Raw genomic sequence first — 23,401 nt, 5'->3', positions numbered from 1 at the left:
TAATTCAAAGATTCCTGTTTTTCAGATCCCTCCTAATTCACTAGATTATGTTACCTTCAAGAGTTCTTTGGTCTGTCAGCATTAGGAATGATACTGTAGATTTTTTTAAAAGTGATCTGGATAAAAGCAATACGCTACCATTCAGCTTTAAAGACTCACTTCACCATGAACAAGGAGCTTTTTAAGACTGTTTAAGTTTATAATTTTTTCATTCAAAGTCATATTTAGAGAATTATGTTCAAGCAAATTTCTGTCAAAGAAAAGCGTAAATGTTAAATTTTCAGCATTGCAGCTTTCATTTTCATGTGGGTATATACAATAAGAAGCACTCTTTTTTCTATTTAGATTAGATTGTTAAACAAAACATATGATAATAATGCTAATTAAGATGAAGCCTTGTGTCTGTGCTTATCCACTTTTGGTGTTTGCTTTTTTTCACATATTTTTTTTTCCTCCTCATTGACATTTGAGACTAAAGCAAACCTTCTTTACTTAAATCTGTGACCAAATGTGGGCAATAATCTAACCTTTTTGAAAGGATAATGATAGTCTTATTCACCAGAGAAATTCTCCATAAAGATTATAAAGACAAACACCGGGGCTGAAATCAATTCTCATAATCTATGCCATCAAAGGCAACTTATTTTTTCAGAAAGCAAAGGATTGTATTTGGTTATTGACATCTATAACTATATTAACTGTATTAACGAGACTGAAATTCTGAAATTATCTTTCATGTAGCATTTGAAGACATTTTTCCAATCTTTTTATATACAGATTAGCATATGGGAAGCTATAAGGAGCTTTCTGTGCTGATTTATTACTCTTCTGAAGTCAGGTAGAAATAACCTGAACAATCTCTACTGTGTAATAGGCAACATCACTCTGCATAATCTCATCTCTCTGTCTTTTTCCATAATGCCAGTGTCAGAGGCACTACCTGCAAAAATATAAAATAAGATTTGTGTGTGTCCTCATCAAATAGACCTTATTTTCTGCTGCTTCTTTGGTTTAACAGCTAAAATTTGTGGAAGAAATCAGTTTAGATTCATTGTTTCCCAACAATTCTCACCCCTCCACCCCCCAAAAAAATTGAAAAATCATTAAAACAAAATAAAAAATCTAGTTAATTTTTAAATAAAGTATTTAATTTCTAGTTGGGGGGGGGGGGGGAGCAGATCAAGCTGGTATAAAGGAATTAACTTGGAGCCTACGTTAGTAGGTAGGTAGTTATGCCAACCTAAGCAAGAACCTTCAACTGCTGTTCCACCGCCTTGCTTGTGTGCCTGCACAGTAAACTGGATCAGGGAACCAATCTGGCTGGAAAATAACCATTCATATCAAAACTCCACATCATGCTGTCTGCCTGAGAACAGAGGTGATTCAGAGTTTTCCAACTTTAAGAAGGGTGTCCTAGCCTACAAGGTTATACAGTCATGTTCATTTCCTCTGGTAGAAGATGACTGTAATCCCACAGCATAAACCAGCACCAGAACAACTAAGAGAGTCCCAAAATACCTATGTGCACCCACTAGATGTTAAATCTGCATTGTCCAAGTTATCTGAGCCACCTAGAGAAGCAAAAGGCAGAGCAACTATAGGTGTGAAAATACTTCATTGGAAAATAATACGAAATGTCATATTATTCATTCCCCTTGTGTGGGTTAAGAGCAGTTTATGCCTTTATATATAACCAACATAGAACCTTGGTTACAGTGGATTAAAGCTCTATGAATACTACAGTGGTCTGTGAATAAATCATGTTGATAGGCTTTTACAACCTCCCTCTAAAAATGAGAGAAATCTGTTTCTGCAACCTTGTGATGTAAGTGTGACAAAGCTTTTGACTTTTCGTGTTTTTAGTATAAGGATTCCTACATCTTCCTTTGCATTTTCCAGTGTGATGAAGAATTTTTTTCTGAAAATCACATAAATCTCTGTAAATGCTAATAGTCCGTATGATGTTTTACATAAACAACCTACACCAAATCAATTTTTCCCAGATCTTTTAATTCACATATTTCAGAAGCTAAAAATATCTTGTCAACCTTGAATGCAAAGCTGTCAAGCTAGATATCTAAGAACCGCTGATTAAAAAAAAGTTCTGAGTTTGTTTGAAAAGCAACATTGAGATCCGTGTGAGACAGTTTTGGCTTTTTTTTTAGAGAATGAGGAGCCAGGTGATAAAAAAAGAAGATTTTATTTCAAATAAAAATGAATGAATGAATGAATGGATGAATGAATGGATGGATGGATGGATGTTACATACACTGTAAGTCACAAAAACTGTTGTGTTACAGCCACAGTCTCATTTCACTGTCATGTCCATGTGAATCTCAAGCCATTGGAGTAACTTCAACTTTTAGTGCTTTAATAGAAAGCATGGTTTTTTGTTCCATAATGAGACTCATTTCTCATTTTCTTTTTGAAGGGTTAAGTCCTGTACTGTGGGAAAAGCATTTATTTGCCAAGCATAAACAACAACAAAAAGGAGCTGGGTCCACAGCTTGCAGCTTCTGGCTCTAAGGCCCATAGCAGTTTGAATAATGTGCAAAGAACATGGCAACCTCTCCTTCCATCACAAGTTCAGAAGGAACGCAATGCTGTGACAGGAGGGAGGTTAGTAGGGATGCTTATTGTACAAAAAGCTTAGAGCTGCCTTCCTTGAGACCGGCAGCTGAAGAGTAGACACTCTAGCTACCCATGTTTGCTCTGAGGCCACAGAGTAGGTGGAATTGGAGGTGGAATGAAAATAACTGCATCTCCTATACAAGGGGAAACATGAAGCAAACATTTAAGCCAGGATGCTTACAATTTAGCCATTAGTGGTTGTTGCATTTTTTAATATAAATGTTATGGTGTCAGCTAGTTCTGTTAAACAGCAAAATATTTTATCTCACCGAGTTAAGAATGAAAGCTTTTTTTTTTCCTCTTTGAAGCACAACAAATACCTTACATTTTAAAATAGGGGCTACATATGAAAATACCACACATGGTTTTGGGAACTTTAATATTTTCTCTAAAACGTTGGTTTGAAAAATATGTTTAGCAATGTATTGCTAAAACCAGCGAAATGAAAGGTGGAGATGATCTTCACTGAAGAGTATTTTCCACTGGGGACTCCACTGGCATTCAGTTGTCTCATTTAATTATCACTTTCCTGATTCAACCATTATTCATGAGCTTCCTTGTGTTCTTAAAAAGCTCTGAGCTGTGCTTGCCAATGTTATGGCATATTATGAAGCACAGTTATGCAGCAAGAGGGAGGGGGTGATAATGCATTGGTCTATACTGCTGGCATGTTTTCTGTTTGAACTACTCAGCTGCCAGCAGAATGCAGAGCTCTTTATTCAAAATCTACTGCTGTTTTTTAAGCATTGTGCTAGTATTACAATCCTTTGCATTGCTTCAGCAAAATACAGCAATCCTGAAGCAGTATGAATAATTTGCATGAAGTTTACACTAGTTTCCATTTGACTGCATTTCTCTTCTGTAACAGTGGTGAAAGAAATGCATGGAGAGAAAAGTTCCTAACAGATGCAGGCAGAATACACCCGGGTAGGTTTGAGATGAATTTTAATTGGCATCAGTTTTATCCATACGTGAATCTGGAGTATACTCATTTCCTTTTTCATGCCCTCTCTGCCTAATTTCAATGTTTCGATTTTTAGCTGAATTACACACTGCTAATTTACTAGGTTTTCATTTTTATTAAAAATACATATGTCCAAGGTAGTCAGGATAAAGATAAGGATAGAAAGGTTAAATTAAAAATAGCAGTTCTCCTAAATGTGCCTCAAATCATGTCACAGCTAATTTGGGGGTGGGGGTGGGGTGGGGGCAGAACAACAGAAATTGTATAATTTCTGTTCTAAACCACTGAATTTAGTTTATAATAGCAATAATCCTTAGGAAATTAGTCATGAATGAAGTTAACAGCCAGTTTGTTAGTGTTATCTGCCATTGGCTTCACCCTAGGCCATTAAGTCAAAACCCATAACATTTTAATAAAGATGAATTTTTTTTTAATTACTGCTTAAATACTGAATTGGTACTTTATAAGTACATATATAATCTTCAGAATACAGTTAAGGTGGAATATTTATTTACTGAGAGTACAGAAGCACTGCTAACACTTTTCAATTTCAGATGTAGAAAGCAAAACCAAGAAAAAAGCCCAGCACGTTTCTTAGCTGTCTTGCATCAAATATATATGAGAGTAAAAGCTGATTCTCCCAGATTTATGCTAGGGTGAAAGGAAATATGGACCAACACTTTCTACACAGCCTGGCTGAAACACTTATTATTCCAAATTCCTTTTTCAACCATGCAGATTCTTTTTGTTTAAATGAAAATATGAGGCAGTTTGAAGCAAGACGCAGTTCCAATAAATTCAGCAGAGTTGCCTTTACCTCAGTGGCAAACAAGTTTGAATTTGGCAGCAAATTATACACTAACTGAATATTTACAAAATCCTGAAGTCTTCACTTAGTCAACCCTTTCATTAATTTCAGTGGGAACAGTAATATTACATGAGTGGGAGGTTGCTTGAATAAGTGTTATTTTCATATCCAAATGCATTAACACTAGTATGAGCTATGAATGAATAAAACAGGCCAGCGTCTAGTCAGAATTACATCAGTGTAACTAAGAACAGAACTTGGCTCCGTGTACTTGGCTGGGGCTGTAGTTGCTAAGACTAGTCTATGAATTGAAAAAGCTGCTGCAACCACTAAGTGCCAACTGAGAAAGTGCTGGAGCTGTTGCACCTCCTTTGCTCCACAGGCTCATGGACAAAACTACTTGCACAAAACCTATATCCCTCCAAGTGAGGACCATCAGGACCGATTTCCATGCTGTGTGGTCTATATCCTGTGCTGCAGAGCAGGGATATTCAGCAAGTCGCACTAAGAAAGCAAGACACCACTGAAAGGGGTAAGTTTTAAAGACAAAGCCCCAATAAGTTGACACGGTGTGGGTTTAGTTTAGAGACAGTAGCTTAGATTTTTAACATGATGAGTAAAAGCTGTTAGGACAGCTTTAGAAAAGGACACAATAAATTATTCACTGCTGGCAAATTTCAAATTAGTGTTGCATGTTTTGCCTAAAAATTGTGCCTTAATTCAAACAAGTCCCTGTGGAAACTCTATGGATTTCATTGTAAGTAAGTGAACAATCCTTTCTTGCTTTATACTTCATAGATATGTTTTTCTGCAGATGTTTTTCATGACATCTATTGAATGTTGCTTCCATTCTTTTGTTCCTAATTTTTGAAGTGAAAAATTTTGATTTCTTGTACTTTATTCCTGCTGTCAACTAGTCAAATGGGACTAATCCAGTAAAATCTTTTTCATCAGTGTTGTTGTTTTGATTAATAGCTTTTGTTAACAATTAAGGCAATATCATGTGGCTTTAGGATCTATTTTATATTAGAAAGTTGATCTTTAATTGATCAGCTTTTCTATTTATTTTTATTTTAAAACTAAAAATAGCATATCTAAAATTACTCAGTATGATAAACCAGATTTTGTTTTCAGTATTAATTCTTTTTTTAAATGTAGGATATGCAGTTCAATATAAGCCTTGTTTAAAATCAGGTTTTATATGTAAAAGAAGCTTTACCAAGTACACCAACCCCTCACTTTTTGTTCACTATTTTTTCTTTGATCACACTTACAAGGTAATATAATGTATGGGTGGTAGAGAAGAATTACAGAAGAATTACCTGAGCAACTATTTCACAAGTTGCAAGTACAAAGGTAAATAGAGGTCTTGTTTCTAGATTTTACACAACAATCTTTCTGATAGGCATTGCATTTTCTTTCTCTGATCAGCTTAGGTCTTGTACACATTTTCTTCCTAAGCCACTACATGTTAACGATTATTTCTCTGTTTCACAAAAAGTATTTATTTGCCTGGGACTTTAATTCAAAGCGTCATCAGAAGAAAATCTGGGATGACAAATGCATAAACTCTCAGACCTCACTAAGGTAACAAAACTGATACCTTTCTCTCATATTGACAATTCATGATTTTTCTCTGCCAAGAACCAGTACAGGTTTACTACACACTTCACTTAACTGACTGCTTTGCTAGTGCCTATATAGTTTGACCATATCACACTGATAGTTTCCCTTTCATTCCATGTTATCAAATAACCACTGCTATTTGCAGATATTTCTCAGTGACATCACAATCTGACTCTGCAAACACTGTATACTAACTAAAAATTATATTTCTACAGCATGTATACAGAAAACTGCACCTCCTTAAATACACAGTATCACAATATTTACTATGTATTTAGAAAACTGTATGTTTCAGATCATATAGAATGAGGTATCTGGTGGAAATATTTAACCAAAAAAATGCATTTTGACTTTACAGAAGGAGGGGGGGGTGTGTGTGTTAATATAATATAGCTACAAACACAGAAAAATTAAAAATGCAGAAATATTTCCAGCTTTCACTGGAAACGGTTTTGTTTTACGGTCTTCACTGCTATAGAAATGAATTTCAAGTACCAGACCAGTCCCTAAGAAGTCTTCATCTCCTACATGTTCACCTTTATGGTAGGAAGTCCTGTTGTGCAAGAATACATGTGTCATTCCAGAGCTTTAGGCAGTCTCCTAGGTATCTGGGACACAACTATAAAGATAAGCAAAGAGTCGTTGAACCTGATTAAAAATTCTATAGGAAACCAGTGGAAGTTCTCCTATGTTTGTGGTAGCTGTGCAGCTAAGGAAGCATCACAGCTTTCTGAGCTAGCTGGAGTTCCCTAATCATCAGTGGCTTCACATCAAGCTCTGTTTCAGGGCTGTAGTCCAGTCACAGGATGTCATTCTTCTGGCAAAATATGATGGAGTTTCTTAGACAAAAAGACATGACTGAAAGCTTTTTTAACTAACTGACACTTCTTGGTCCGAGTTTAGCATCAGCACCTCATCATCAGCAGCACATCAGTACACCCAGGAGTACCCATACAGTGCACACAAACCAATGTTCATTTGAAGAATGCGGTGGCAGGACTGCCCACAAGTAATCATTTTCTTTTGCTATCTCCAGTTAGGACTCAGCTGTTGCCGATTTTGACTGGCTCATTCCTTCCTGGCCAGGCTGGTGGCCATAATGTGGTGTAGGACAGGTAGAGCTGAGCATCCCATATCTGCTGCCAGTACTTATATCCTCTTCTGCTGGTTTACAGAAGTTCTGTATATCGCTGGAGGGAAACAAAATTGATCCTTGTGCAGTGTAAGTTTATAAGTTAGGCATCAACTGCAGAGATGCAGTTTTGCAGGCTAGACAAAGTTATGATCAATAGCTGTAAAATGCTTCAGAAAGACCTAGCAGAATAAGAAGAGATTTAGTGGAGCAAGAGTGCAATGTCCATGGACAAAACAATATTTATCAATGTTGACTTCAGATCTTGCTCTGAAACCAAATGGTTTAAGATTGAAACTGAAACCTGGCCTTTGGCTTCCTCCTGCACAGGTATATTTGGGAATAAAAGGTTTGATTCAGTGTAGAACCTCTTCTAAATGTGTCACGTGCAATGTGGCTGGCCAGGGGGATGTGTACAAAGGAGTGGTTTGTTCGTTTGTTTGTTTATTGTTGGTTCACTTACTATATATTTGACAAAGGAAAAAGCAGCTTCTCCTTTAAATGACGTGTCTATTTCAATGGCATAGTTCATAAGACGAAGCAGGGAAAAATCTTTTTTAATTTTGATCTTTTTATTTTTTATTTTTGGAATTAAATAAAAAGGAAAGTAAACCTATTATGGCTTATACAGCTTGCAAGGAAGACCGACACAATTGTCATTTGAATAATGTTTTCATTATCCCTTTGAATCCTTAAAATGATTTGATTTTTTTTCTTTAATTTTGAAGTGGTTTGGCAGTGCTTGACATTATTTTCTTTTATTTCTTGATAATTGACTCTTTTTTTTTTTATCTTCCCAGTCAAAAAGAAACACTGAGTATGGCAGTCCAAAAATATCTATAATGTATAATAATTACCTAATCTATCTTAATAATATCCTACCAAAGTTTTCTAACATAATACTTTTTTTTTTCCTAAAGACAAAGCTTTTTTAAATTATTTTGACACATACAAATTCATACAAGCATAGCCCTTGCACCTTCTAGCAAGTCTTTAGGAGTACAGAAATTATGATACTGTGTCACATAATGGTCTAAGGCAGTATTTATTCTCCAACAATGGTAAGCACTGTACTCTTTACATGCAAATAAATAAAAATCTCAATAGCTTATAGACTTCTTCAAGAGCTGAAAAACAAGTTTTAAGATCTTTTCTAAAACTTAACACTTAACCAGCCTTCAAAAAAATCACTGCTACTATGGATTCCAAGCTTTTTGAGTCTGGTCAGAGTACTGCCACTGCTCAGGGTAGAAGGTATGTGTATAACATTTGCAAGTTCTTCTAAAACACGAAAGGTTTAGAAGAACCATTATGTAGCATTCCACCCCTTCACTATTCCCTCTCTCTGGTGTCATCACAGTACCTGCAGTGTAGTTGACAGAGTTAAAAAAACCCCGTTATACAAAACATGATGTAATACAGCACCAAGCAGGGCTTCAAGGGATTATATAGTGCTTGTAACGCTCTTTCTTAATTTTATTTATTTTTTGTTCCTGTGTCTATCAGTACTTATCTTCCCACTTACTCTCTATCCCATTGTTCTTGCAAATAAGTAATTTTAACACAAAAGCTTAAGTATTGTTCATAATATAAAGTAATGAGATTCTCTGTTCCACTTAAGGTAACTCTCTAATTTTGTGTGGCTAAAATGGCAGTGTTTACAAATCAGCAAAGTTTTGGAAAGGTAACAGGAGTATGAACATTATATTAATTTTATTTTGTTGTGGTAACAAGACAGTTCTTTGTACTTTTCTGTTTCCATATAGATCTCTAACCTTGGGTTATAATCACTAATTTGTGAATACTGGGGTTTTAGCTTATCTTTTATTTCTTAGTTTTACTGTATTGAAAATTGAGTCCTGTTAGTCTGTCCCCCTGCTGTTCTTTCATGAACATTTTCCAAATGTTTCTGTTTCTACATTTTGTCTGTTAATTGAAATGACTATTGTGTTTTCATACTCCTTAATCACTGGACTTAATACCTCTTTGGACAGTCATCCCTTGCCCACCTGCCAAGAAAGTTAATGTGTTTTGACACATGAGCTATCTCCCTGCGATGCAGTGGCAACCCACCACGGGCCTGGGAGCCCGGGATCTTCTTCTTTGTGACTGGCACTAAAAGCAAAGAGAGAGCGAGAGAGAGAGACTTGTGATTTTTTGCCGTGTCCTATTAGCAGCAGCAGTCTTGAAGTTGTTAATTTCATTTGAAAGTCTTGCATTAATTGTAGGTGTTTGGAGACTTACTTTTGATTTGCACACGTCCCATTATAAACAGTGAAGTAGCCTTCCTTTGGAAACACTGCATTTCTTTCATGTCATGTGAATGTTTTCTTTCTGGAGAAAGAGAGGATGCATCTCAAGACCGGCCGCATTTCACTCGGGAAAGTTCTGAGTAAGGGTGAAGTGGTATCATGAACAAGCAAAAGTCATTAGAATAATTCATGCATATTATAGTGCAGTGTAGCTCTAGCCCAGCTAACTGCTTTTTGCCATGTGCCTCTGCTCTGTTGGATACATTTGCATGAGTGGTATTATGCAAAATATGGTGTTGCAGCCATCTCACAATAATAGCATGGAGTGCAGGACAGGCTGCTAAACTTGCCCATGCAGCAGAATAAACTTCTTACGCAGAGTTAGCTCTCTGCTATCACAGCTTGACTGTTGCCAGTACCCAAAATAATTCATTTAAAGCTAGCTCTGGCATCTTTATGCTACACTGTGTCCTAGTGGGCTTTTACATTTTCCTATTCTTAGGATTTAAGCTGAAGACACCAGCGGAGAACATTTGCAGTTTGTCAGGTGCAACTGGCCATCCTGGAAACCTGCAATTTAAAGGAATATTAGCTCCTTGGCCTTGCTTATTTGTGTTCAAGCTGTGCATTTACCCACCCATGAGCCAGCTATGCTGGAGGTACCGAGGTATTTAATAATTGAAAGACTTAAGCATTGCCTGCTTTTACGCTGGAGTGACACACAGCAACATTAGCATGGGGTGGTATATGTGCCAAGAACTCAATTTTACACCAGCATTTATTAGTTTCAAATATATTTTATGAGAACTTTTCTTTGCACATCTATCTACAAATATGAGTGGTTCAGTGTTTTTGTATCACTGTATCTAGAATGTGTCTCCTGGACTCGGTCGTAGTCATATCTTACCACAATGAGTATAACAAAAATAATTTTTGAATTAAAGCAGGCAGTGTTTAATAGCTGATTTATGTCTCTCATATAAATATTTATATATCCTATGTAACTTACCCAAAATGTATAAAACAAAAGGAACATTCAAAACAATGCCACTTTCTGTATTAGGTCAGCCAACACAGGAAGATTTTCTTAATATCAGAATTGTAGCTAAATAAGCATCCTGACACAGATTCTAATTCAGAAAAGAACATAACCACATGTTTAATCTTAAGCATTTGCATTAGTACTTTCTCAGATCAAGACTTGCTAAATCTGCCTGCCTCATATAAGGGGTTGAGCTGAGGACATTTTTCCCCCCTTGGGATTGGCCTATGAACTGGAAAGAAAAATTAACTGCATGAATTAGACTGGCACTAATAGCTTTATATGAGAGGGTTTTTTAACGAAAGGGGAGCGTGGATAGTCACTTTTGCTTTTGGAGAACGTTTTTGTTATCTGACGTAACTATCTTGTTTGCTTTGCGTTGGCCTGTAAATGGATCATGCCAAAAATAGGGGTAAGCAATCTGTAGGCTCTTTTATTCTCTTTAAATATCTACTTTAACATAAAAAAAAAAAATCTGCTTTTTAGTACATGTGTTTTCAAAAGCCTGATTCTATTCTCATCCGCTTCAAAAACTAGGCCAACAATGGGCACTTTGAATATCCCTGGCCTTACTGTTTGGACAGTGTTTAAGCCTATTTTTTCCAACTATCTGAAAATAAGTGTATTTTGGGATATCAATTTTAAAAGTAACTATACTGAAAGCAATTTTAGTTTTCTCTATAAAAATAGGAGGTAACTGACTGTATACACTTCTCAAAGTATTTGCAGTATATGCAATGTGAACAGGTTGCACCTGTTCATTAGGAGTTTTTTACTGATTTTTTTAGTAATATTTTACAAACAGAGAAAGACAAAAAAAAAAAAAAAGAAACAACTTTGTATACGGCTCTGGAATATTGTCATGTTATAGGTGCGTATTCCGTGAAGGAAAAGCGTCTGTCTTTATCAGGTCATTCTACAAATATCTTTGGTCCTGGAAGAAAGAAAGAACAAATGTAAAAAAGTTAGAAGAAACTAAAAAGCCGCTTTAGAATAGAAGCCCTTAAGCATCCTTAACTGTAGCTGTTGCTATGAGCTACAGCTAAAGCTGCAGAGCATAGAGGTAGACTCAATGTGCACAGGAGATTAGTCTAAAACAGAACCCCAGATATGAATACCTCAAAAGCCACAAGAAGGGCAAAATATTGAAACCTAAACATTTCTCGGTTCAGTGAAAATTTGAAAGAAATATGTCTATTTTCAGTTCAAAACCACAGAATACAGCCATTTAAAAATGCTAAGTCCAAACTAACTTTTTATCTCAAGCCCATTGTTGCTTTTGCAGGTACTAATCTATTGTAACATAATAATAAATTACAGAATGCTCAAGAGAAGATTATAGATTACTCCCTGACAGTGTATTTCATCCTTCTTGTAAAGTCCAGGATGTTAGAAACTCTAAATTTTTCAAAATTTCATATTCCTGTCATTCTTTGTATCTGAGATCCCAGTTTCAGTCATAACCCATGTTGAAATGAATACAAAATGTTACTGTTTCCCTTAATTTTACCTTTTTCAGAAGAGAATTACTAGTAAGTATGTGCTTTTTGATCCTTCTCATAGTGAAGGATTAATTTAAAAAAAAAATGTAAATAGCTAGTTCATCAAAATGGACAACTAAAAACTATTATTTTCTAAATAGATGTTAGCTCAGAAATAATAATTATCACTTTTGCATACAAAGAAAAAAATCAATATTTTAAAATAAACTTTTTGACCATCCTTGATTTTAAAATGTAAAACTGTAGTGCACAAATAGGATTAGGAAAACTGGGATTTCACAAGAAAATTAATTCATTTCTTGATAAATAAAATATCTGTATTCTGAGTTTTGTTTTTTTCCAGTGAAAAAACATTAAAAAATTAAAAAATCAGACTGCTTCCATAAGGCAAAAAGAATGTTTAGCTGGAAGGTCAGCATCCATTTAAAGTGGAAAATCTTTGGTTGTAATAGATCCTCGCTTTTTAAACTACTGCATGAGAGCGATACACATTCGAAGAATCATCTTGTTCCTGACCTATAGTGCCTGGTACCTCAGAGGCTGCTAGTAGGAGGATTTGAAGCAGTGATCTGTAGGTAGGTCTTCTGCCTTCTGCTTCTTTCCTAGAGCATTTTATTTCGCCTGCATATTCCTTCCAACTCTCATCTTTCTGTCTCCTTCGCTGAAGCCCATTCTTGCTCTTGGGTTGCCTCGAAACAGCTTAGGAATGCCTGGCCCTGCCAAGGAAGGAGAATGTGGACACAAATGTCGGAAGGTCATTGCCTCTCGGCAGCTTTTTTCTGCAGGAAGACAGTATTTCACTGCTGTGTCCTCACTTCATCAACATTCAAATATGCTGCAGTTTCTCCAGAGCAAACACCAGGTTACCTGGGCATAGGTGCTACTGTCAAACTTAGCTCTTTCCCTGTCTGAGTTTTATGACCCAAACTATCATTTTAAGGTTTGTGGTGTTCTAGGGTTAATGCAGCTCTGACCAGCAATTATATCCTTACAGCCAGTCCTCTCAGTTGCTGACCATTTCAGGTAAACATCGGGGCGGGGGGCGGGGGGGCAGCAGGGGAATTCTCACCTAGTATCCATTCTTGTTCAAAGATATATTTAAGTGAGACATTTTATACAATGATCCAGCGATTGACACTGTACCTAAAGCAGGGGTGAGGCACTATACCACATTTGGTGCCTCAAGGCTTCCCACCGAGGCAGGGAAGAATGTATGGAATGAAATGAGGCTTCAGTAACACTTAAAAGAACAATGCATTTGTAAGGAAAAAATCTTTAAATATATCAACTATGCAAATTCTACAATAAATTTTCAGTATTACAGCAAACATCAGTTTTCCAATGCCATGAAGTATTTACAGGAGTTGAGATTCCTTCTTTGTGGCTAGGGATTCCTTTTCATCTCACAAGACAGAGAAAATAATCAAGTATGGCTTTTCATTTTGATTTTTTCAAGTTTCTGGTTATCCTGTCATGCATAATGCATTACATTCTTAGCTTCTAAAACTAAATTGGCATAATTAAAGATTTTCAATTACTGAATATTGTTTCTGATTGTGTCAGGATTTTCTAGGGCTGCTTTTAAAACAATTTTACTAGTTTGGAAAAAAATACACAGTTCTTGAATTAAATAATATTCTGTGGAAACAGTTTGAAATGTCATGATGGTTACAAGGCTTTACAGGAGACAAACACAGTAGAGTGGGTGTGCATGCTTTCAGATTGCAGGCTTAAAGAAATGGGAAAAAATTTAGGAAGTGAATCTAAAGTGAAGAATCTATGGGAGAAGTTCAGATTCCCGAGTCTGCCAATAACTCCGTGCAGAAGTCATAAAATGAAAAATTAGAAAGTCTTTCTCATGACTTACATGTAGTTAGGAATGTCTGGCAATGAGACCATATCTGCTGGAGACAGATGAGATGAAGAAAACTGTGACCAATCTTGCTCCTATTGAATCTAAGAAATAAATTTTGGCTATGGGATGCATCTGGCTTCCTTTCATGCCAACAGAAATTAGCCATTGATATGCAGGGGAATGAAATGGGGCCTGTTGACACAGTTTGTTTTGACTATTTTCTATTCAGTAATTTTTAATGAAGCAACTAAATTAGGCATAACTTGCTACAGCTCTAATGAAAATACTGCAAATGATTAAAATGATAAAACTATGTGGCCTTAAATATTGTCTTAGATGATTTGTCATCCAAAGAGCCTTGGGAAAGGTGCTAATGCAAGTGAGTATTCTGAAAAGCAATTTCTCGTTGTTTAGTTTGCAGTGAAAATTCATTAGCAATGATTTTTTTTTCCTAGAAAATATCTGTTTACATTTTGAAGTAAAACAACTTATTTATTGTATTTTAACTCTTTTTGCCTGGCTTTTTCTAAACTTTTCATCTGAAGCACTCATCTGAAATGAGAAATCCCATTAAAGACTCTTTGAAACCTAGGATAACTACCATCTTACAACAATGGCGGGCTGAATTGTACCACTTGGTTTATTTAACTACTAAAGATGTATGTTCAGTTTTTAAATATACTGTGAATTCCTGTACGACCTCAGATCATGGGGCTTTCCTATGTGTTGCTTACCTGCTTCAACATATAACGGTTTCAAGCAGCTATACATTTTGGAATAAAGTATTTATAATTTGCCTGGTACTCACTGAAGTCCACATGTTTATTACCTGTATCATTTTATTGCCACCATGACGAGTGCTTAGCAGACAGTATCTCATCCTAAGTATTAGAATAAGTTGCAAATTTAACAGCTTGCTCCAGCCAGTGAAGTAGTTAGCTCAGACATCATTATACCATACTATATGGGAGCAAGACAGACGAATAAACTAAAAGTCTATAAGGACTTCTGAAAATAGATAAATAAAAATTACCACTCCATACGGTAGAGAGAAAAGTAAATTAAATTCAGGGTCCAAGTTATTTGGGTGTTGTAGACTAAAAAAAAAGTTTGTAAACAAAATAAAAATCAAATTAAGAGAGAATAGTGGCATTTTGGTTTCTTCTCCATTGTCAAAAGCACCAGATAAATTACAAATAAAGGTGCACCAGTACTTAATGCAACAGTGTAAGGTATTCTGAATGCACTGCTTAGCAAGTAGACAGCTTGTTATTTACCTATCAAAGTTTTGACTGGTGTTAAGATGCAGCTTTACAACAATTAAATCTAAAAAGCATATTGGCATAGACAAAAACAACAAGACTCAGAATATGAAAAAAGAGTCATTCCCTCCTCTTCAAATTCACCTAGCTTTTGTTCCTGCTGCTAGGCTAACATCCAGGAGAAAAAGAAGTGTCTTCGTTGCAATACACCAAGTACAAAGTAGATGGAATCTCTGCTCTTTCTCCCAGCTGCTTTTCTAAAGCCACAAGCACTAGCCAGGAGCTAATTAATCCTTCACCCAAATTCCAAATTAGGTATTAGGTAAATTATAACCATTAGAAAGATGAGATGAAGACCCTGTGTTTCCTAACTTGCTTTGAAAAGTGATGTGTGAGAGTTGTTTTACTGCAATTACCTCAGAAACTTTGAGTGTGGTGAATAGGTTGAAGAGATGGCTGATGGGAAAATCCACAAATGAGGGTCCTAGAGACAAACCTGTCTGCCACCAACCACATCTGCTGAAATCTCAGTTATAAAGAAAATACGCCACTGTAAATTCCTGGTCTTGTGAAAAGATGGATAGCTGATACTGGAAGATACACTGAAATAAGTGGAGTGAAAAATAAGTAATTGGTAAGAGTTTCTGAACGGGATCCTAAGAAAATGACTATTAACTACTTCGCACGAAGCATAGAAATTGCATAAATACAATGCTCAAGAATATAAAAACCAACTAATATCTTAGGAATTCAGCATTAATTTCTTATTTTTAACTGGCTCTGTCTTCACCACAGTGAACGCAGTTAAAATTCACCATGATCAGGTAAATCGAAACATTTTTAATCTTGGCAGAGCTGATTCTTCATGACATTCACAGTTTAAATTCAAACAGGTGTTTTGAAAGAGGCTAACTACAAGAACTGCTTCCTGTAAACCTGTCACCTTGTTCCCCAGGAGTAAAGCTCTGCCAGTTTGCACCAAGAGTGGAAACTTCACTTTGCCTCCTTCCTGTATCAATTCTTAACTTTTTCAGAGCAAAAGAGATCATACCTACAATCTCTTGCATAAGAGACCTAATAGAACTTCATCTGATAATTCATGTAGGAAAGAATAAATCTATTTTGACAGTTCCCTATTTAACTTAAAAGCATCTCTCTTCAAAATGTATCCCATTGTGATTTATGAGGTCGATATGAATAATTTTGTGTGGATATACTTCAGTTAAATCAGTGTTTTACTTTTTCGTTCTAGGTTTGGAGTTAGGAACTGTGATCCTTGGTACCAGGGACTTGTTTCTAAGATGACCTACTGAGATGCCTTGTGGTTGTGTTTCATGATTTACCATACAGAAAAAAAAAGAAAACAAAAACCAAAAAAAACCAGACCATCGAGAAGATCCCGCAGTCATTTTTTTTTTCACGGGCAAAAGATCAGTTAATTCAGAGGGGGAGTTACAAGTCAGGAAAAATCCTGCTGCCCGCGGAACAAACCCGTTTCTGCAGAACCGTCTGCTAGTCGCAGGGAAAACAAACGCTTTCGACGTCCAGATTCGCTCTTCAACGAGAAAATGACTCACCACCAAACTTTCCCATTCTTGCCGGAAAACGCAGTTCCCTGCTGACAATCACAGCGGGGTGAGCGCTTTAAGCGTCCTCCCCAGAGTCACCCCCTCGCCGCCCCCCCCCCCCCCAAAAAAAAAAAAAAAATGAAGGCACAGGAGGGGATTTCCTGCGCCTGTTACCTTTCTCCACAAGCTCCAGAGCTCTGCAGACCAGACTCATTTCCGTACCACCACACCCCGCCTCGGCTGCCCGGCAGGACCCGCCAGCAGCCAGGCGCTCCCAACAGGAGCAAAAGTTGCCGGGAAGAGCGGGCGCGGGGCGGCGCGGAGCCCCGCTCCCCCTGCGCGGACGTGGACGGGGCCGGGGCCGGGGCCGGGGCCGGGGCCGGGGCCGGGAGGCGGGGGCGGGGGCGGGGGCGGGCGGCGCCGGCCGCGGCCGCGGTGCCGGGCGGGCGGGCGGGCGGCGATTGGCGGCGGCGCTGACAGCGGGCGGGGCCGTGTCGGCGGCCCCGCCCGCCCCCCGCTATAAGCCTCTCGGCCGCGTCCTGCCCGGCTCTCACTCCCGCTCCGCGCGTCCCGGTGGCTGCGCAGTGGAAATCCGCACCGGGGAGCTGCTGAGGGGCGCCGGTGTCATGTGAAAGCGCACATGCTCTGCCATCCGCGCAGCCTCCCCCCCGCTTCTTCCTCCGCGTGCTTTTCCTGTTTTCCCTAACGTCGCTCCCCTCCTTCCCCCTCCCTTGCCTCGCCGCTCGCCGGCCGCCGCCGCTCCGCGGCCCAGGCGACCCCCGCAGGCGGGCGGGCGGGCGCGGGGCGGCCGCCGGGGAGGAGCGCGCCCGGCGGCGGGCAGCCCGCGGAGCCGCGCCCCGCCGAGCCGCCCCGGAGGTATGGTTCTCCCGGCGGAGCAGCGCTGCGGCGGCTGCCGCCCCCGCGGGTGCTGAGACGGGATTTTGGTGGTGCGGTTCCCGGGCTCCCAGCTTCATGACTACGCGGAGCGGGGAGCCAACACCATGCGAGGTAAGCGGGCCGGGGGGGGTGGGGGGGGGGGGGGCGGCTCTTCTCCGGGAAAGCCGCCGCGGAAGGGGCCGGGGAGGAGGTTTCGTGCCGGCGGAGAGGGTCCGGGGGAGAAAGTTGATGGGTCGCGCCCGCCCGCCGGCGCGGCTGCTCGCGGCGTGTCCCCCGCACCCGCGGGGGGCCGGGGCCCAGCCCGAAGTGCCCCCCGCGGGGGGAGACCCCCGACGTACCCCTGGCGTCGCTCTGGGCCGCAGCGGGAAGGGGCAAGCGGTCGGCGGTGTCTGTGTCGTGAAGTCCCCACCCGCAACTGCCCACGGGGCGCGCCCGCCCTCGGCAGGTGGCCTGTACCGCAGGACCGCCTGCCTCTTGCTCCCGGGTCGCTGCCAGCACGGGGAGGGGCTCCCCCTTCCCTCACCAGAAGTTGTTCTCGGGACTTTTTCGCTGGCTTCGCCCCGTTCCCCAGCCGGCATGTCGCCTGGGGGGGGGGGGGGGGGGTCCCTTCCCGGGGGGTTGCTAATGGGGCGGGGAGCGTTGCGCTGCCCGGTACCCCCCTCCCTGTGCCCGCAGCTCTCTTCCGCGGCCCCCCGAGCCAGGTCCCCTTGCGCACCCCTATCCTGGAGGGCAGCCAGAGTCCCCGCCCAGGGCTTGCAGCCCCACCCGGCGAGGGTCCCACAGGACAGCACAGAGCATCCCCACCGACGGGACACCCCCAGGTTTGGAGAGCTGCCGGGGTGCTTGTCCTGAGGGTGCTGCTGGAGCTGGAGAGGGGCTGTGTGCTGTGGCTGGCACACTGGACACCTAAGTGGGTGCGGAGGGGTGCAGGAGACATGGTGAACGCATTGTTTCTGCATGTCCCAGGGCCAGATTCTGCTGGTCCCCTTCCCCAGGCCAGGCGAGCACCAGCACCAGGATGAGAACAACCCCCGCCAGTGCCAGGCACCTGCAGGGGTTGCATATCTCCTCTTCCCCCCATCTTCCACACTCCCCTTTATTGCCCAGCTCTTCAGCCCGGTTCCTTGCTTCACCCCATGGTGTGGTAAAGGGGCAAAAAGTAGTCTTTCCTGGAGTATAGGGATGGAGAAGAAGGGCTTAGGAGGAGTGGAACATGCTCGGGGTTGACAGCGGCATCACATGCAGGTTTCTTGGGTCTCTGGTTTGCTTTAATGGATGGGGACGCACACACTAGAAACAACTTTTAGCTAGAATTTCCTCTTGTGGCGTATCAGCTCCTGTAGCTGTGTGCATTAACAGTGCTAACAAACCACGCAAGTGCATAATTTTCTTTAAAGGAATTGTAACTTTGACATTTGTGCAGAGAAATTAAAAAACACTCTTTCCTCCTACCTCCTTACAAGATAGGGTGTTTGCTTTGGGGCATCTGGCAAGAACTTGCTGAACAGTATTTGTCTTTCGTAAGAGCAACAGGAAATGGAGGGAAAACTCTCAATTCTGTAAAGCAGCCCCTGCAGCAGCTTTGCAGGTTTTGGGGTTTGTTTGGTTTTTTGAGGGAGTAGGGGTTGGGGTTTGTTCTCCCCCCCCCCCCCCCCCCCCCCCGAGCACCTCCAGTGCAAGCAGAGCCAATCAGTGGCTCGGGGGTTATTTTTGAAAGGAGCCCTGTCTCCCCTTTTCCCGGCAGTTTGTCCACCCGAGCCACAGCTGTCCACACTTCTCCTCCCACCTTGGGGTGGTCCATGCTGCTGTGGGGTGCAGGAGCACCCCTTGACAAGCACGAAGTGAAAGGTTGTCCCTCTCCTCTGATGCTTTCCTTTGAAACCAGGTCCAGGGCAGCCAAGCAGTCCTGGGCAGGGAGAAGGTGGTGAATTGCTCCGCACACCTGGTGGCATCGTGTGCGTGGTGTGCCCCTGCTCCACAGCTGCCTCTGCCACCCCTTAAGCTGTGCTATCAGCTACTGTTCATGAAGAGGTGTTACGCTGGCCCTAGAATGCAAGTTTATAATTTGCATTATATTCAGGCTTGCTCAACTGGGAATTTACAGGTGGCAGGGAAAGGGGCTGGGATGGAGGGAGGAAAAAAGCCAACAAACCGGCAACTTCCATCCTTGCGCAAAACTCATGTGCAAGAGGTTACCAAACAGATGCTTCACATGAGGTGTACATCAAGACAAGAGCAGCACTTGACACCCCCTCAAATGAGCAAGAATTTTGTATGCTAATAGAGCATCTGTCCATTGCATTTGTAGCTTTCCTAATAAAGGAAATAAATGTACATCATCATTATCAAATTGTGAGCTTCCATGAATTAATGCTTTTAGACAGCTGTAAGCCTTCTTGTGAAGGTGTGGTTGTTTTCAGCTATGTTATATTCACTGTTGGGTTTGAAAGAAGAAGGCCCCTCCCTTTTATATGTGAGCTTTTCCCCCAAACTTTCCCAGCTGAGCTGTGATCCTTCCAAGCTGTGGTTGATGCACTCAGCCCGATGTGCCTGGGATGTGCAGGGGCTGCTGTGGTTGCTTACCTGCTCCACATTGGAGATAGAGGCCAAAGAGCTTCTGAAAACATCCAGCCTGTGTTACTGCCTGCTGCATCCCAAAGCGCTGGGCACTCAGAGGGGCTGTTGGTTATCCCATCCCATGGAAGCACAGCTATCTTTAGGGCACACCCCAGCTATTGTGCTGCTACATTATAGTCATTGGTCATGTCCTATCCAAAATAATAATTCCCTGTACTTCAAATCTTGGCTTAAATCCATTTGAGGATACATAGCCATGCTGACTTATAGCAGAACAATATTCTGGCTGAGCACTTGTGCTTTTGGTGCTCTCATTGTTATGATAGGTCCAGGTATTTCCCTCTGGACTGGGAATGGAAGTTTTGGAAGTTGGTGACTTTTATACCTATATTTTATAGAGGCGAACATAGGTATAAAAGAATTACATTTACAATGAGCATTCATCAGTCTTCCTTCCACCTGTCCCACTTCTGCCAACATCCTGTGAAGGGGTTAAGAACATAGACAGTGTACTTAAGTGTATATTTTTTAGAAAAAGAGGACTGAAAATGCACTAAAATTATTGTGCTGCTTAACTAAAAAGAAAATAAAACTTACGGGTTTTTACCTTGTAATTTAATTTTTCTTAAACTGATTTGTAAAGTGAATTTTGTATATAATGCAGCTGATATGCAAACATATAAAAATTATGAAGTGGCAAAAACCCAATGTCAAATCACCTAATTTTACTCTGGGCACATGCTACCTGTACACACACAAAAGCCAAGTTTGTGATCACAGTTATTTGAGTTGTGAAAGTGACATTAAAGCAGTCATACTGAGCACCCCTTTTATTGAAAAAGTAGTGTTTAAGCTTTCAGTTGGGAATCTTACTAAAAACCTTCATCTTTTATTATTTAAAGAAAAGGAACTTCACAAAACTCTGAAGCCAAGGTGTTTGGCCAAGTTTTTCCGTGTAGTTTTCTCTTGTTGGTGTCAGGACGGAGCAATGATACATTTTACATAATGTTAGATAGTTACTTTGTTTTCTTAGCATCACTCAAATATTTGTAAGCAATTAGGAAAGTGTGAATCAAACAAATCCTATCTGCAGTATTGCTGAGAGAGCTTATTAAGTAACATATACAAATAGTCTGGATAACTGAGAAAGTTCTTCTTAATTTAATAGGTCAGTGCAGCAAATCTTTATATATTCATTAAAGCAAAGGAAACATTTCACAAGGTATTCCAAGCAAAATAAATATGAATAAATTTGGAATATGTAACATTAATATCTTAAAATATGTCAATGAACACATTGACTATTTAAAACAAAGGTGGTAGGAGGGAAGCGATACTGATTTTGAAAGACTTAGGACCCTGCCCCACAACAGCAAAACCTGTTTGTCGTCACAGCATGGTGCATCCAGCTACTACTTACCTGAATAATATTATTTGATTTCATTGAGACTCTTTGATGTGTGATGGAAAACAGTTTTCTGGTGTTAGGCATTTGCATGTCAAATTTTAACAAATGTCAGTAAATGCTTAGAAAATCATGAGTCAGGAATAAGCTATTACTGTGTTACATAATTAAAAATACAAATGTGTATAGTTAATATAGAGTGACGCCTCTCTAGAATGAACAAAAATCAAACCTGAAGCATGAGAGCCTATTTGTACCTCTGCAGTACTTTTACTTTGAATTGCATCAAAGGGTATCTTGCATTTATCTTTAATTGTTGTACTATGCCGCAGTGTTGGGGGTGGGAGGGGAGTACATAATGAAAGTTCATCAATAGAAAACTATCTGGTTTAATATAATTAGAATTTTTACCTTAGAAAAGATCCTTTTTTCTGTTTCTTTTTTTTAATGAGAAAGTTGTTTTTCATGGATAGAAGTCTAGTGACCTGTAATATGACAGTTAATTTAAAAACTATGAAAATATCATGTACATTAGCTAGAAACAATTTCTCTTTTGTGGTATTGAAAATGTCTGACATCCACTATTGGCCTTTTACAAATACAGTGACAAACAATAACTTGGTATGGTTTACCCATTTGACAATGCAGTCGTGACTGGAAGTAGAGATCACTTAATTTGTGTTTTGTGATTAAAAACTATATTAACACTTTGGGGAAAAAAATACCAGGAGGAAAAAAATACATGTTCTGAGTGAACTGGATGTCAGAATTCCTGTTTAAAATGAACTTGTGCTAACTAGTGGAAAGCCTTAGGGTTCTATCATGGGTACTGCTATACGTGATATCGACACGTGCCTATTAAGAAATGTATGGATGAAATGTACCTTCAACAGTACTGTGTGTTATTAAACAGTTCCAGGAACTAGGATCTGCCATAGTATGGACACTGGTTACCTGGCACAGGAAAACAAAATCAAAGGAGTGAAAGATCACCAAGCTATCCAAGAAATCATTTTCCTTCCTCTCAAGCAATGCAATGAATTCACAGAAATCAAGGTCTGTGCTATGAAATTGAAGAATGTATGCTTTGTAGCTGAAGACAAAAGATGCGCACAGAAGTAAATATTGATTGAACTAATCATCAGATGAATAGAAATGAGCTTTACCAGTGCACCAGTACAATGGGTTATGTTAACTAGCCCTTTCGTAGTCCATATGCTGCCCTTTTAACCCGCGACCCTATCTATTGAGCTCTTAATGAGGGAAACCACAGGTGTTATAACGGTATTTATGGTAAATCAGGCTAAATATAATAGCGGTATAAATAACCAGTTGTAGTCACATAGGACAAAAGGGAAATTATTAAAAAAAAAAAAAACCCAAACAACTTCAAGCATTACTACACAATCATGACGTAACGTTAGTGTGTTAGCAGTTACGCGTTTACACTTCTAAGATGCTGTCCTAGATCACTTGCTGTTGAGTTTAGTAATAAACCTGTTAAATAAACTTCAACCAAAGTGTAAATTTTAAGAAACCTGATACATTTGAATTTAAAATCAGTTTCTTTAAAGAGCAATTTTAACAGCTTTGAGCATTTAGCACAGTTGGGGCTTTCCATAATGACTTTCATAGACAAACTATAGATGTCAAAATGTTGTTCTTTGTGCTTCGTGTTTATAAAGTTCAATGTTGTTGTTCCTTCCGATTCTGTATGCAGTCTGGGCAAAGTCTGCAGTGCAGCTTTGAGAATAAGACATCACACAGTGTCACTGGGGGTGGCAGACAGAAGGTGCCTTTTGGATTGTGCCGTTCTCCTGTTTGTTTCTAATATTGCTTTCATGAGTGTATTAAAAACTCTGATTTATGCACAGGATTGA

The sequence above is a fragment of the Pelecanus crispus genome, chromosome Z (genome assembly GCF_030463565.1).
Source record: "Pelecanus crispus isolate bPelCri1 chromosome Z, bPelCri1.pri, whole genome shotgun sequence".
NCBI classification, from domain to species: Eukaryota; Metazoa; Chordata; class Aves; order Pelecaniformes; family Pelecanidae; genus Pelecanus; species Pelecanus crispus.
The sequence above is the reverse complement of the archived record's forward strand: the minus strand, read 5'-3'. Positions refer to the sequence as shown.